Source organism: Mandrillus leucophaeus, unplaced genomic scaffold (assembly GCF_000951045.1).
Source record: "Mandrillus leucophaeus isolate KB7577 unplaced genomic scaffold, Mleu.le_1.0 Scaffold94, whole genome shotgun sequence".
NCBI classification, from domain to species: domain Eukaryota; kingdom Metazoa; phylum Chordata; class Mammalia; order Primates; family Cercopithecidae; genus Mandrillus; species Mandrillus leucophaeus.
In genome coordinates, this window is record NW_012110252.1 from 4563204 (window position 1) to 4578736 (window position 15533).

General features: G+C 42.1%; 1 long non-coding RNA gene across 1 annotated transcript in view; it reads right to left on the bottom strand.

Annotated features, from left to right (window-relative positions):
• Window positions 1-15533, bottom strand: part of LOC105532216 — a 63438-nt gene that overhangs the window by 10193 nt on the left and 37712 nt on the right. Inside the window, exon 3 of the long non-coding RNA XR_001004938.1 lies at window positions 3634-3727. This is a non-coding gene — a long non-coding RNA (uncharacterized LOC105532216). The remainder of the gene's footprint in view (window positions 1-3633; window positions 3728-15533) is intronic.

Below are 15533 nucleotides of genomic sequence, written 5' to 3' on the forward strand. Positions count from 1 at the left end.
CTAGTCACAACGAAATAGAAAGAGGAGAAGGCATTTGAGAGGACATTACAGAGGTATAAAAATTGGAGGCCGGGAGCGGTGGCTCATGCCTGTAATCTCAGCACTTTGGGAGGCCGAGGTGGGCGGATCAGCTGAGGTCAGGAGTTTGAAACCAGCTTGGCCAACATGGTGAAACCCCGTTATTACTAAAAATACCAAAAATTAGCCAGGCATAGCAGCGGGCGCCTGTAATCCCAACTCCTCAGGAGGCTGAGACAGGAGAATCACTTGAACCTGGGAGGCGGAGGTTGCATAAGCTGAGATTGTTCCACTGCACTCCAGCCTGGGCAACAAGAGCTAAACTCTGTCTCAATAAATAAATAAATAAATAAATAAGAAAGGGACTGGAAATGAGAAAGAGAAAGGAGTCTAACAATCATTTAAAAAATCTTTACATACCTGTCAGGCTCTGGGCTTGGAACAAAAGCCATTAATGACAGAGATGCAGTCAGTACCCCAAGGGTATCTGAGATTTCCAGGATGGGTGTTTGTGGGAAAGTGCTGGAGTCAAGTGCCGCGTTAGGAACAACATGTTCTAGAGAGTGGGGAGGCAGATGGTAAATTTAGTTTTATCCATGTAAAATTTGGCATTCTGAAAATTTAAAGTGGAGATGCCCTGTACGCAGTTATAAACATGGGAAAGAAGGTCAACAGAAAAGTCAAGGCAAGAGACAGATGTTTTAGAGTCTATCTGTTGGCATAAAGTTTATGAGGCCGACATGAAGGAGGCGGAGGTTGCAGTGAGCCGAGATGGCACCATTGCATTCCAGCCTGGGCGACAGAGCAAGACTCCATCTCAAAAAAAAAAGTTTACAAGGGCCGGGCGCGGTGGCTCAAGCCTGTAATCCCAGCACTTTGGGAGGCCGAGCGGATCACGAGGTCAGGAGATCGAGACCATCCTGGCTAACACGGTGAAACCCCGTCTCTATTAAAAAATACAAAAAAAACTAGCCGGGCGAGGTGGCGGCGCCTGTAGTCCCAGCTACTGGGGAGGCTGAGGCAGGAGAATGGCGGGAACCCGGGAGGCGGAGCTTGCAGTGAGCTGAGATCCGGCCACTGCACTTCAGCCTGGGCGGCAGAGCGAGACTCCGTCTCAAAAAAAACAAAAAACAAAAAACAAAAAACAAAAAAAAAAGTTTACAAAAATTGACTATGTCTTATGTCTCAAAGTGAGTCAACCAACACCACAGTCATTATTATATAGACCGGGTGATGGTAGGACAAGTGGAGGCTCCTAACAGAGCTACAGATTCTTCAAACATCAAGGAATTGGGGCCAGGCAGAGTGGCTCACGCCTGTAATCCCAGCACTTTGGGAGGCTGAGACAGGTGGATCAACTGAGGTCAGGAGTTCGAGACTAGATTGGCCAACATGGTGAAACCCTGTCTCTGCTAGAAATACAAAAATTAGTCGGGCATGGTGGCACATGCCTGTAATCCCAGCTACTCGGGAGGCTGAGGCAGGAACATAACTTGAACCTGGGCGGTGGAGGTTGCAGTGAGCCGAGATCGTGCCATTGCACTACAACCTGGGCGACAAGAGCGAAACTCCATCTCAAAAAATCAATCAATCAATCAATCAATCAATCAATCAAGGAATTATACAGAAATGGTGAAAGAAAGGTAAAAAGTTAGATTGGTGAACAAAGTGCAAAGAAGTCAGCAAAACGAGGAGGCGGCTCAAAACCAGAACTTGCCTTTTGGGATATGAATTTCTCTGTAAGGAATCCTCTCCCTGTGCCCCCATAGCAATCCACAGGAAGTGGAGAACATTTTGCCTTTTCCCCCTGTGCCGCCCCAGGTTGCAGTCAGTGCTTCCCATTGCAGAGCCTACCAGGTTGCCAGCGACCAAGGGAGCTGGAAAATGCTAGTTCCTTTTTATAGAGGGAAGAGTAAAGAAGAGTTAATGCACAGAGGGGTTAACTATCTTTTTGTTCCTGATTTGTAACTCTATTATATTGTGATAAGGGAATGTGATCTATATAATAATGACTGTGGTGTTTGTTGACTCACTTTAAGACATAAGACATAGTCAATTTTTGCAAAAAAAATTTTTTTTTTTTTTTTTTTTTTGAGATGGAGTCTTGCTCTGTCACCCAGGCTGGAATGCAATGGCGCAATCTCGGCTCACTGCAACCTCCACCTCCCAGGTTAAGCTATTCTCCTGCCTCAGCCTCCTGAGTAGCTGGGACTACAGGCATGTGACACCACTCCTGGCTAATTTTTTATTTTTAGTCGAGATGGGGTTTCACCATGTTGGCCAGGCTTGTCTCAAACGCCTGACCTCAAGTGGTCCGCCTGCCTCGGCCTCCCAAAGTGCTGGGATTACGGGTATGAGCCACCATGCCCAGCCAATTTTTGTAAATGTTCTAAGTGTTGTTGTGTATTCTTTATTTGTGTGTGTGTGTGTGTGTGTGTAGTGTTCCACATATTTCCATAAGATTTGGATCATTGTGTTATTTGCACAATAAAAATAAATCTTTTTGAGTCATATGACTATTTTGTCTGCATGAAGTCAGTTTTTGAAAGAGGTTTTTAGCAGCCAGGCTCAGTGGCTCATGCCTATAATCCCAGCACTTTGGGGGTCCAAGGCGGGCAGATCACCTGAGGTCGGGAGTTTGAGACCAGCCTGACCAACATGGAGAAACCCCGTCTCTACTAAAAATACAACATTAGTCGGGTGTGGTGGCGCATGCCTGTAATCCCAGCTACTCAGGAGGCTGACGCAGGAGAATCGCTTGAACCTGGGAGGTGGAAGTTGCAGTGAGCCCAGATAGCACCATTGTACTCCAGTCTGGGCAACAAGAGTGAAACTCCATCTCAAAAAAAAAAAGAGATTAAAAAAAATCTCTCGTTATGATTATGGATTTATCAAATTCATATGTCATTTATATGGAGAATAGTCTATAAAGGAACATTAATGGAAATAGTTGGAAGGATGGTGCGGTGGTCTGGGTGAGACATGGTGGTAGCTTGGCCTGAGATGGTAAGAATGTGGAGAGAAAGGGAAAGAAAACAATTAATCCTGATTATTAGGTTTCTGGTGTGGACAACTGACTTCATGGTTGGTGGTACCAGTTACCAAACGGCATGCCACTGACCAATGTTTTTCTTTGAGCAGATTACATAAACTCTCTGGATTGTATTTTTTTATTTATAAAAATGGGTATAACAATAGATTGTATTTCATAGTGTCACTGTGATGGTGAAAAGAGTTAATATATGTAAAGTTCTTAGCACAATATGTAAGTCATTGTTCAATATATGCTTTTGTTATTACCAATTAGGATATAGTTAAAGGAGGAAAGCTTTGGGTTTGTTCGAGGTGGGAAATGAAGTTTGTCTACGGGGGCTCATGATGTGTAAGTTGTTTTATAAGTTATCTGTCAGTAAAGAGGGTCTGAGCCATCTTCACAAATGCCGCCAGGGCTGAAAGAGAATGGAAGTGAGAGAAGACCACCGGAAAGTCAAAGGTAACTTTCAAGAAGTGGCAGAATGCAGGAAAGATTTTCTTAAGTTGGGAAGGTAAACAATGGTTTCGGGCCAAGAATGAGAAGACGTTTCACAAAGAGATGAAATACCTGATTCTACTTACTTTCCTGTTTATTTTTGTTTTTTCAGTGTCGTGGTGTGATTGATTCTGGGTATGGAAGCCAGCCACCCTCAAAAGGCTGCAGGAGAGCACAACTCTGGAAAAAAACGACGGCAATTAACAGAGTAGCAGGAACTTGCAGAACAACAGTAACTTACCTCAAGTGTGATTTATCATATGACTAGTAAACAGATTACGCTAGCGACAGTTGTTAAGAAGTCTGTTTTAAATTTTTGGTGCAAAAGGAAAAAGTGATTAACTTGACAAAGATTCGTAAGCACATATGTTTCCAGCTCTGAGTTGTGGGGCAAAATGAAAACTGAAGTTGTGAATTCTATAGTATTCACTGCCTTGGCAGATTTCAGTGTGAGATTATGCGTGACTACACCCCTCCCACAAGTTTACACAGGCTTAGGAATTTTCTTATTAAGGCTGTTATGCAACCTGCATTTTAGCAAGGGCATACAAACGCATGGAAAGAATATTCCCATACACAAATCCCTTGTTTAACTTTTGTTTTTGTTTCTGAGACAGAGTCTCAGTCTATCGCCCAGGCTGAAGTACAATGGTGTGATCTCGGCTCACTGCCACCTCCGCCCCCAGGTTCAAGTGATTCTCATGCCTCAGTCTCCTGAGTAGCTGGGATTACAGGCATGTGCCACCATACCCGGCTAATTTTTGTATTTTTAGTAGAGACAGAGTTTCACCATGTTGGCTAGGCTGGTCTTGAAATCCTGACCTCAGTTGATCCACCCACGTTGGCATCCCAAAGTGCTAGGATTACAGGCATGATCCACCGTGCCCATCCCCCATACACAAATCTTGACTTATCTGTATCCCCCTTCACTGGGTTAGTGCTGAGTTGCTTTTTCTTTTCTATATTTTTAAGGAGAAAGACATTGCTTTAAGCCTACTATAATTGAAGCCATCTTTCATTAACCAGTTTTAGATCTATCACAAACAAATTATAAGCTAGATTCAATTATGAAGCCATTAACACACTTCCCATAAATGGAAAATGAAAAGCAAGCTTTGTGTAAAGGTAGGAGATTAACATACACTTTTATATTGTTGACTTCCAGGAATCCCAGTTAAACTACCAGTAAATAGATATTTTAAGGCTTAAACCCAATAGATGGTGAGAGCTGAAGAAGGGACAATTTTGGAAGCTGGAAAACAGATGAATACATAGTGATAGAATGAGCAGATCTGAGAAGTTTAAATCCCATCAGGCAGAAGAGAAAACTAAAAACTAATCTGATTTATAGCATATCTGAAGACTTGGAAACTAATGGCAGCAGGTCCCTGAAGAAGTGAGGGTAAAAGGGATATGGACTAAATAAGGAGGATTGTTTGGAAGTATTCTTTAGGAGGAATTGGATTGGATCCCTAGCCTTCTCCCCAGATCTGTGCAGCATCCCAGAGACTGCACCTTCCTTAACTGGCAAAAGAGTGATAGCTTATTTTCAGAATGGAGTAAAATAGATGGTTCTACATTAGAAGAACACCAGTGCAGTTGAGTGTGAGAGAACTGTACTAAAAATAGAGGATTAAGTGAATTTATGCATATTAGCTTCTGGGATACCCCATACCATATCCATCTTTTCCTTCTCTGGGCCAAGAACACTGAAAGTTAGACCTTCACCCTCCAGGCAGGACATGGAGTCTTCTCTGGGAAATATGCTTGGTCCATTATGAAATACCTGACCTTGGAAAGATATTGACATCAGAAGTTCCCTCAGTAGACCCAGCCCACCCTGATGCTCTTACAGTGAAACCCACATCAGACCAGCCCAGCTCTCATATTCTCAGGGCTTCCAGCCAGTGTTTCAGCATCTCACCCTTAAATATTATCAGATACAAAAATGATAAGATATGTGAGGAAAGCCTATAACTCGGAAGATAGAAAATGAATAAAGAAAAAAAAGTAATGTCAAGGAAATAGATAAAACAAAAGTCAAACATCTCACAAAGAGAAGCTACTATAACCACAAAACAAGAAAATAATTCTATGCAAAAATAAATAAGCAAATAAATAAATGGAACAAAACGCATACAGAAGATCTTGAAAATTAAATATATAGCAGAAAGGAGTATTTTATTTTCTTTCTTTGTTTCTTTTTTTGAGACAGGATCCTTCTCAGTTACCCAGGCTGGAGTGCAACGGCATGATCATAGCTCACTGCAGCCTGGACCTCCTGGATTTAAGCAATCCTCCCACCTAAGCTCTCTGAGTAGCTGGGACTACAAGTATGTGCCACTATGCCCACCTAATTTTTTTTATGTTTTGTAGAAATGAGTCTCACTATGTTGCCTTAGTTGGTGTCAAACTCATGAGCTCAAGTGATCCTACAGCCACAGCCTCCCAAAGTGCTGGGATAATAGATGTGAGCCAATCCACCTGACTGGAAATTAATATTTTCAATAGAAAGGTCAGAATATAAAGTGGAGAATTTTTCCAGCAAAAAGAAAAGGGGATGGAAAATAGGAGATACAAATGTAAGACAATTAGGAAATTGGTCAAGGGTGTTAGCGTCTGACATGGTCTGGCTCTGTGTCCACACCCAAATCTCATCTTGTAGCTCCCATAATTCCCATGTGTTGTGGGAGGGAGCCAGTGGGAGACGCTGAATCATGGGGATGGGTCTTTCTCATGCTGTTCTTGTGATAGTGAATGGATCTCACGAGATCTGATGGTTTTAAAAAAATGGGAGTTTCTCTGCACAAGCTCTTTTTTTTTTGCCTGCTGCCATCCATGTAAGATGTGACTTGCTCTTCCTCACCTTCAGCCATGATTGTGAGGCCTCCTCAGCCATGTGGACTGTAAGTCCAATTAAACCTCTGTCTTTTGTGAATTGCCCAGTCTTGAGTACGTCTTTATCAGCAGCAGGAAAATGGACTAATAGAGCACCCAAAAGAAAAAAAAATGAAGAGAAGTTAATAATCTGAATTTCTAGACAGAAAAATGTATTAAGTGAATACAGTCTTAGGCTAACGCACACATTGTGAAATTTCAAGCATTGAAGGCAAAGAGAAGATCCTGCAAGATTGTAGAAAGGGGAAAAATATACAAGTCATATACACAGGATCAGCAATTTATGAGAATAAAAATGTTCCCCAAAACTTAGGGAAAGGCAATTGTTCTGTAGTCATAATAAGAAGTAGCTATCAAAAACTGGTTTTAAACCCATGTAATCAATCAACACAATTCCCCTCAATGTACACACTTTTACAAGCCAACTCATCAGATCAGGTCTTTGTTTCTGAAAAACAGCCAGTGGTAGATGAACTCACTCCTGTAAAAACACCTTTGAGTGGTGAACAATCAACGAAGTTTCCCCTAAGGAATTGTGATTCTGCAAATGATAACATCCTACTGCAGTCTCTGAACTCCCTGAACTCATCATGCTTCCTCAAAACTCTAGTAGTCTGCTCTGCATGGAAAGACTGTTTCTGAGCATCATAGCTCTCACTGGAGCAAGGAGTAAATTCAGCTTTGTCCTTTTATTTCAGATACTAAGTGGTGATCTCATCATCTTTTGGCATAGACTTTTAACTTGTGAACAGGAGTATTGGCTACAAAGCAATGGAGAAAGGTTTTCAAAATGTTAAGAGAAAATAGTTAATGACCTAGAATTCTACTCCCAACCAAACTAGCACTTAAACACAAGAATCGAAAAAAATTTTAAAAAAAGACCTTTTCAGACATGCAAGGTTTCATACAATTAATTTACTGCTCATGTACTCTTTCTTGGGGAGTCACTGAAGGAAACCAAGCAAGAGGAAGATATGGATTACTAGAAATATGAGATCCAATACAGGAAAAAAGCAGAGGACAGCCCCAGGATGATGGTAAAGAGACATCCCAGCATGGTATCTGGTTCATGCTGCAGCTTGTATCAATTATTTTGTGCTGCATAACAAACCAACTCAAAACGCAATGGCTTAAAACAACCATCTATTTAGTTCATAATTTTGCTAGGCGGTTCTTCTGGCTGATCTTAGCTAGGCTCACTCATGCATCTGTGGTCAGTTGGCAGTTTAGCTGGGGCTGACTGGTTCCAGATGGCCTCAGTCAAATGCCTGTCACGTGTCTCGGTGTTGGCTGCGGTGATGGGATGACTGGACTATGCTTCTCTCCTCATCAAGAAGGTGAGCCTAGTTCATCACATGACAGCAGAGGTCCAAGAGCCCAAACCACAGGGACACTTCAAGCCTCTCTACTGTGTCATATTTCATTGGTCAAAGCAAGTCACATGGTCAAGGTCAGAGCCAAAGTAGAAAGTACACTCAGAGTCACAGAGCAAAGGAACACAAACACAAGAAACAGAGTCACTGCTATTGTTGCTGTTGCTGGCCTTCCTTTTTTTTTTTTTTTTTTAAAGTAAGGATGAGGTCTTGTTTTTATGCCCAGGCTGGTCTAAAACTCCTGGGCTCAAGTGATTCACCCGCTATGGCCTCCCAAAATGTTGGGATTACAGATGTGCACCACTATGCCTGGCCTTATTTAATATTTAGTTTTTTATTAGCTGTTTTCCCTAACAGAATGTAAAGTCCCATGTGGGCAGTCTTATTTGTCATATTTGTCCCCAAGTGCCGAAAACAGGGTCTGGTGCACAGGAACTACTAATCTGTTTCTTTAGAATAAATTAATAAAAACAAAAAATACACAGCGAAAGGAAAAAAAAAAAGCAACTCTTTATAGTGGCTGCTTTGGGAGAGGAATTGAGAACTTGTCAGGAGTGGAAGAGCAGGAGAAATGAACTAACTTTTACTTATTTAGGCCCCCGTCTTCCAATCCCTACAGCTTTCAGGGTCCAAGTGGTGGTCTCCACAGCGTTGCACACCCACAGGGATCCATGAGAGTGTAGAAGGGAAATGTGAGAACTATTTATCTACGATTTCTTTTCATGTCAGATGGGCAAAGTGCTGACATTGTGGCAAGGTTTGAGGATGGCACATCCCACGCTTGAATGTGAACACCTAATCATCATGCTTATGAACTGCAAAAGCATCAAAATATTTATGTTTGGTTTCTTCCTAAGAGAAAAAAGGCATTATTAATATTTAATTTATAGATTTTGAGTACATGCTTATAATTTATAAATTATATTCTAATGCATGCTCAGTGATTTTATTGACAAGAGTATGGAATCAAAGACATTTGGTCTGAAGAAGTTTAGTTACAGACTAATAGCCCATAGGTCTTGTAAATGGTGAACATGTTTGACTTGTCTTGTACTGTTTTAAAATGGTTTAAATAAAATCCAGAGATTTCACATAAAATTCCACAGTTCTGGCTGTTTTTGGGATGCTAGAGGAGCCGGCATTGCTGGTCCTGTGATTTGCTGGAACTGGAGAGCATGTGCACGTTTAGAGGTGTGTGGGTGTGTGTGTGTTTGTGTGTGTACGTGTGCTCTTGTGCACCAAGGTCTTCCTAATGGCTTCCTTTGGGTTCTCATATTCAGTTCACTTCACTAATTTATCAGCCTGGCCTTGCAGACATTTTAGTTTATTGCCCTTTTCTGACAGTTTCTCAACATCAGTCAAATCACTTGTGCCTGCTAGCAGTGAAAGTGATGAGATTTGCTAATAATGTAATTTTCTTTTTAAAGACTGATTTGAGAGCTACTGCTACCCTAACACGACACTTACATTGAGTCCTGGTGAGTAAGAATAATAGAGCAGGTGTTGACACATCAGAAACCGGGCTTAACAAGGGAGTGTGTCCTTGTGAATCACCATTCCTCAGGTGTGTCCTGGCTGAAAGCAGGCAGACAACCACTGATCTTCAGTCGACAGTTTTGTACCTTGATATTCTAATTATGTGTAGTCCTCCTTTGCTACATATGTAACCATAGATTCCTAGGAACTTCTTGCAGGTACTGCTTTATCACATCAATCACCATGGTTTGCATAGTGAAATATAGAGATGGTAAAGGAATACACACACACACACACACAGATATATGTACATATAGTAAAAGCAGGAAGAGAATATCTCATTTTTGTTCTGTGGTCTGTCCTTAATATCATTTTTTCATTCAATCCTTATAATAGTCATATATGGGCAGTTTTTCCTTTTTATCTTAATTTTAGAGATGAGAAAAGGAGGCTTAGAAAAATGAAATAAGGGCCGGGCGCAGTGGCTCACACCTGTAATCCCAGCACTTTGGGAGGCTGAGGTGGGCAGATCACGAAGTCAGGAGTTCAAGACCAGCCTGGCCAATATGGTGAAACCCCATTTCTACTGAAAAATACAAAAATTAGCCGGGCGTGGTGTCACGGTCCTGTAGTCCCAGCTACTCAGGAGACTGAGGCAGGAGAACCGCTTGAACCCGGGAAGCAGAGGTTGCAGTGAGCCGAGATCGTTGCATTGCACTCCAGCCTGGGCGACAGAGTGAGACTCCATCTAAAACAAACAAAAAAAAAGAAAAGTGAAATTAGTATTCCAAAGTCACAACTACTAAATGACAAATCCAAGATTCAAACCCAGGTTTAATTCCAAAGGCAATGGTCTTTACTAACTAATACCCCCCGCATTCCAAAAAACAAAACAAAATCTCTTGATAAGATACTGAAATTTCCCCAATAATATATTTCCAACAAATGATTTCGTTGTCAGTGAAAATAAACTATAAAATCAATATATTCTACTACAGCCAGTGGAGAAGTTAAAGATGTCTTCAGCCACATTCATAGAGGGAAAACTCCAAAGGGTGCCCCAGGGCAGAATTCAGTACAGGTTTAAGTACATGGCCAAAAAAAGCTAAAACCTTAACATTTAAACATTTTTATCAGAGGTTAGAGATAACCTTGAAAAATAATAGACCATTTACTTGTTTCAAAAATGACAGATTGCTTCTTGGTTGCAACTTCTATTCACCAGAGACAAAAAGTACAGACTAAATGAATTTTTTTTTTTTTTTTTTTTTTTTTTTTGAGACGGAGTCTCGCTCTGTCGCCCAGCTTGGAGTGCAATGGCCGGATCTCAGCTCACTGCAAGCTCCACCTCCCGGGTTTACGCCATTCTCCTGCCTCAGCCTCCCGAGTAGCTGGGACTACAGGCGCCCGCCACCTCGCCCGGCTAGTTTTTTGTATTTTTTAGTAGAGACGGGGTTTCACCGTGTTCGCCAGGATGGTCTTGATCTCCTGACCTCGTGATCCGCTCGTCTCGGCCTCCCAAAGTGCTGGGATTACAGGCTTTTAATACAAGATCAAAACTCCAGTTTCACTCATGCAGTAGGAGGCTTTCCAATATGACCAAGGGGTACCGTTGGACAAAAGAGACATAAACAGTTTAAAGCCTCAGGCCCCACTCACAGGAAGTTTATCATTCACTAGAGGAGCGGAGGAGTCTACCTCTGGGTGCAAGAAAGTACTAGGTCAAATGAGGCGCTATTCCAAAGGGTCCTGACAGCCAGGCAGAGAATTTTGGACTGACAGCTGTCAAAAAGGGAGTTTGGGGCAGCAAAGGGTTAAGAGGCCACTCTGTGCCCAGGCTGCATTAAACTCAGCGTGTGTACTACTGAGAAAAAGAGATGTGGTAACCAGAGGCTTTCACAATGAGATAAGATAAGAGGCTTAAATAAAGTAATTGAAATGGTTCTGAACATGATAAGATGTAGGGTTTAGATGAAAGAGGGTGAGGCAGCTGCTAAAAAAGAAGAGATGTACATATTTCTCCAGCAGAAACAGGTTATGCAATCCAGGGCAGCTTGTACAATGGAAGGAAAATACGTTAATTAGATGGAAAGTGGGCTGTCTATTATGGGTGTGTGTGTCTTGGGGGGCAGAATTATAAGTGAAAAATCAAAAATGAACTCCTAAGCAGAGCTTTCATGGGGTGATATAAGGGAGGTTTTATAGTTTACTTTTACAATTTTTCTATTTTTTTCTAATTGAAGAAATAATACACAAATAAATTTTCCTTGAAATAGTTACAAAATTTATAGGTCAAAATGAAGTCCCCTTTGACCATCTCTCAACTTTACCCTGCTAAATCCCAACACCCTCCCCAGTGTATCTTTTTGGGAAATCTGGAGTACAAGCATATGTGGTATTTCAGCATGATGAACAAAATAAAAAAAAAATTATAACAAAAAAAACAGGAAAAGGAAAGCTTGCAGTAATCCTAACGCTAACACCCTTTTCTTAAGCAGAGGCTGTGTTAGTTACAGATAAGCTATTAGCTCATTCAGCAAATGTGCTGTGAGCAACTACGAAGTACCAGGAACTGGGAATACAACAATGACCTCAAGGAGAGCATAACCACTTCCAAGGCTGGCATCATTTCCCACAATATACTGATAAGGAAAGTGAGACTCAGAAAAATTACACAACTCACCCAAGGTTACTGCAAGTTAAGTGGTAGCGCTGGGATTCAAATTCTGGCCCTCCTTCTACAACTGTCTTCAAAGCCAGGCTCTCCTTCTAAAACTATCTGATGGTTTTTAAACCATTTGTTATAAAAGCAGAAGTCTTTTTAAAATTTTTAATGAAAATATGATAAAATTACTATATTGTAGTTCAATATAGAGAAAACAAATGTAGAAGTGGATGTGCTCTGTTTCATTTGAAGTGGCCTACTCAGAAAGATGATTTTGTTTTTATTAAGAGGACTGGAAGGGATTGCTTATATGAAATACCCCAAAGGCCCAAGTCTTCTATTGCCAAACAGCTTTAGGTATAACTACTAGGCATCATTGGTAGAGATCATCAGGGCTAATGAATTACAAACTGGGCAGTGCCTGGGAATTACCTCCATTGCTAATTTTGAATTCAATAGGATTCAGAGATCAGCAGTTGTTAAAAGCTACCCTTTGGTGACTCTGATGATCAGCCAGATTTGAGAAGCGATTCTAGTGCAACTTGTTGTTTTGCTTAATTCCTCTCCTTTAGGGATCCTGCTTTGCCACCCCATCCTCCACCTGTTCTTTCAATCTAGAAACAACTGACCAGACTTGTGCCGTAGGGACACTGTGTGGAACGCCCAGCTCTTGTGGATTACCGTCCCGGAATGCCTTGGTTTCCTTCCTTCTGCTCTGATTTTTTATTTCTACTCACTCTTCAGTTATGAACCACATAATCCTTTCTAGAATGATACAGGTCTGGTTATTCCTAGCCCTGCTCTAATCATTGTTTCCTAATTACCACTTTAACTTCACATCTATCATTGGTGAAATTTTAAGTTACCTCCCAGGTAATAAATACCAAGGACATTTCATGTGGCATCTACACTTCTTTTCCTGATGGTGTGTCCTAGTAGGACTCCATGTGCCTCTGCTGCATGAATCTTCCCAGATTAATCCCAGCTTCTTGTTCTCAGGACACTATTGTCTATTGTAGCAATCATTTTTATAATATCCCCCAGTGAGCAATTATTCAATGTCTGCTTATGTCCAATAATAGAAAACTCGTTTTAGGAAAGAACCTGTTCTACTGTTGAAGAATAGTAGCTGCTTTAAAGAAAGATTCCACCAGATCTTGAGCTAAACCTAGCTTTTCTGTACCTTCTGTCCACTGGTTCTTCCCTCCTGAACAGTGGTTCTCAGTGTGGTTCAGCCCCAGCAGCAACAGCTTCACCTGGCAACTTGTTAGGAATGCAGTTCTCAGGCTCCACCCTAGACCTACTGAAGAGAAACTCTGGGGAAGATGCTTAGGGATACAGCCTCCGAGGGATCTGATGGACTCAAGTTTGAGACCCTCTGCATTAGAAAGCAAAGCTTCTCCCAGACCACTGGTCTGGATACTTTTAGCCTGGCCTGGAGTTTGGGATCACAATGATACTACATCTCTTGTTGACTCAATCCCCAAAAGACACTTTAGTTTTCCAATGTAGTTTACCTCTTGGTCTAAGGGCATAATATTGATTGTAGCCTTTGGAGGGGGTAGAAACAAGTGAAGCTTTCAGTGTTATGTTTCTAATCATGTTTAGGCTTTCCTGGGGACAAAATATTCTTTAGGCTTTCTGACACCATTGGCCAGTCACACAAAGCAGTCAATATATTTCTAGCATAAACACAGAATACTATTTTTTGATACACAGTGTGTCTTGTATATATTTAACGGATAGATGGTTTGGAATACCTGGGAGCTAGGAGGGTTAGTTTTGGTCAATATCAGGGGTTGTTAATCAAAAGGACTTCATGAGGGCGGTGAGAATTATGGTGAACTTTGATAGATGGAAGTAATGCAATTAGGTTATTAATTAGTTATGCTGGAGTTCATCAAAAGAGAGATAATCCTAGGTGAGCCTAACTTTTAGAAGATAACTTTTGGCCAGGCATGGTGGCTCACACCTGTAATCCCAGCACTTTAGGAGGCCAAGGCAGGAGGATTATTTGAGCCCAGGGGTTCAAGACCAGCCTGGGCAAAATAGAGAGACTCCATCTCTACAGAAAAATATTTAAAAATTAGCAGGGTGTGGCAGTGTGTGCCTCTAGTCCCAGCTACTAAGAGGCTGAGGTGGGAGGATTGCTTGAGCCTAGGAGGTCAAGGCAGCAGTGAGCTGTGATTGTACTACTGCACTCCAGCCTGGGCAACAGAGTGAAACTCTGTCTCAAAAAATAAAAATAAAAATAAGAAGAAGGTAACTTTCTTGAAGGTGAAGACTCAGAGAGACTCTGCTGGCATAGAAGAAATCAAACAGTCCTTGAGAAGAGGTAAGAGTAGCTACAGGAGCCACTTGGTAAGAAGCTGAGGGTGACCTCTTAGAGCTGAAAGCAGTCCCTGACTGAGAGTTAGCAAGAGTTAGCAATGACCTTGGTCACTGTCTTGGTCTGACTGTGCTGCTATGACAAAACACCTTAGTCTGGTCAATCTAGAAACAACAGAAATTTATTTCTCATAGTTCTGGAGGTCGTGACAGCGGAGATCAAGGTGCCTGCTGACTCAGTGTCTGGTGCGAGCCCATTCTTCATAGACAGGCCCCTTCTCTTTGCAAAAGGGCAAAAAGGGCAAACAAGCTCTCCATGGACTCTTTTATAAGGGCACTAATTCCGCCCTCATGACCTACTCACGTCCCAAAGGTCCCGCCTTTTAATAACATCGCTTTGGGAGTTAGAGTTTCAACATATACATTTGGGAGGCGGGAATGCATACATTTAGACAATAGCAATCAACGTACTGCAAGGAAATGAACTGTGCCAACTACCAGTGCACCTGGAAGAGGACCCTGAGCCTCAGATGAGGTCGTGGCTCCAGCTTCCAACTCCATGTCTGAGCTGGTGAGACCCAGAGCAGAGGACCCAGGTAACCCACACCTGCACACCTGACCCACAGACACTGTGAGAGAACACATTTGTTTTAAGCCACTATGTGTGTAATAATCTGTCATGCAGCAATAGAAAAGCAATGTACTACACGTCAGCAAATTGTTGCACTCAAAGAAAAACGTTTCTGAAGTTAGTTACCACTGTGCCCCACAAACGGTGAATATTTAATAAGCCTTGACTGTGGATGTAATTTTGGATGACCATGTTTGAGAAAGGAAGGTGATGAGGGGTAAGGGTCCTGTTGAGAAAGAGGAAGTTATGTGCTGCTTTGTGAGAGGGCATGGTTAGTGATGCGCATGTGGCTACATGAGAAAGGCCTCAAGCCCCGTGTTCTTTGAGGACCACTTAGGAATACTGGAGAGATGTTTCAAGACCCAGTTGGTAGGGGACTGAGGCACCAGTGGGGGAAGTAGTCTCTGGTGAAGTGGAAACTGAGGACATCTGCAAGGCCACACTCGTTGGGTCAGGAGGGTTTTTCTCCAGGTAGGAAGATAAAATCTGGTCCATAGACCAGCTGCGGATCCTGACAATGCAGCAGTCAGTAAAAAGGGCTCCTGCACCCGCTGAGTAATGAGGCAGCGTTTCTCTCTCAGACTCACCCGGGGCGCTGTCCTCCGAGCGGATGCT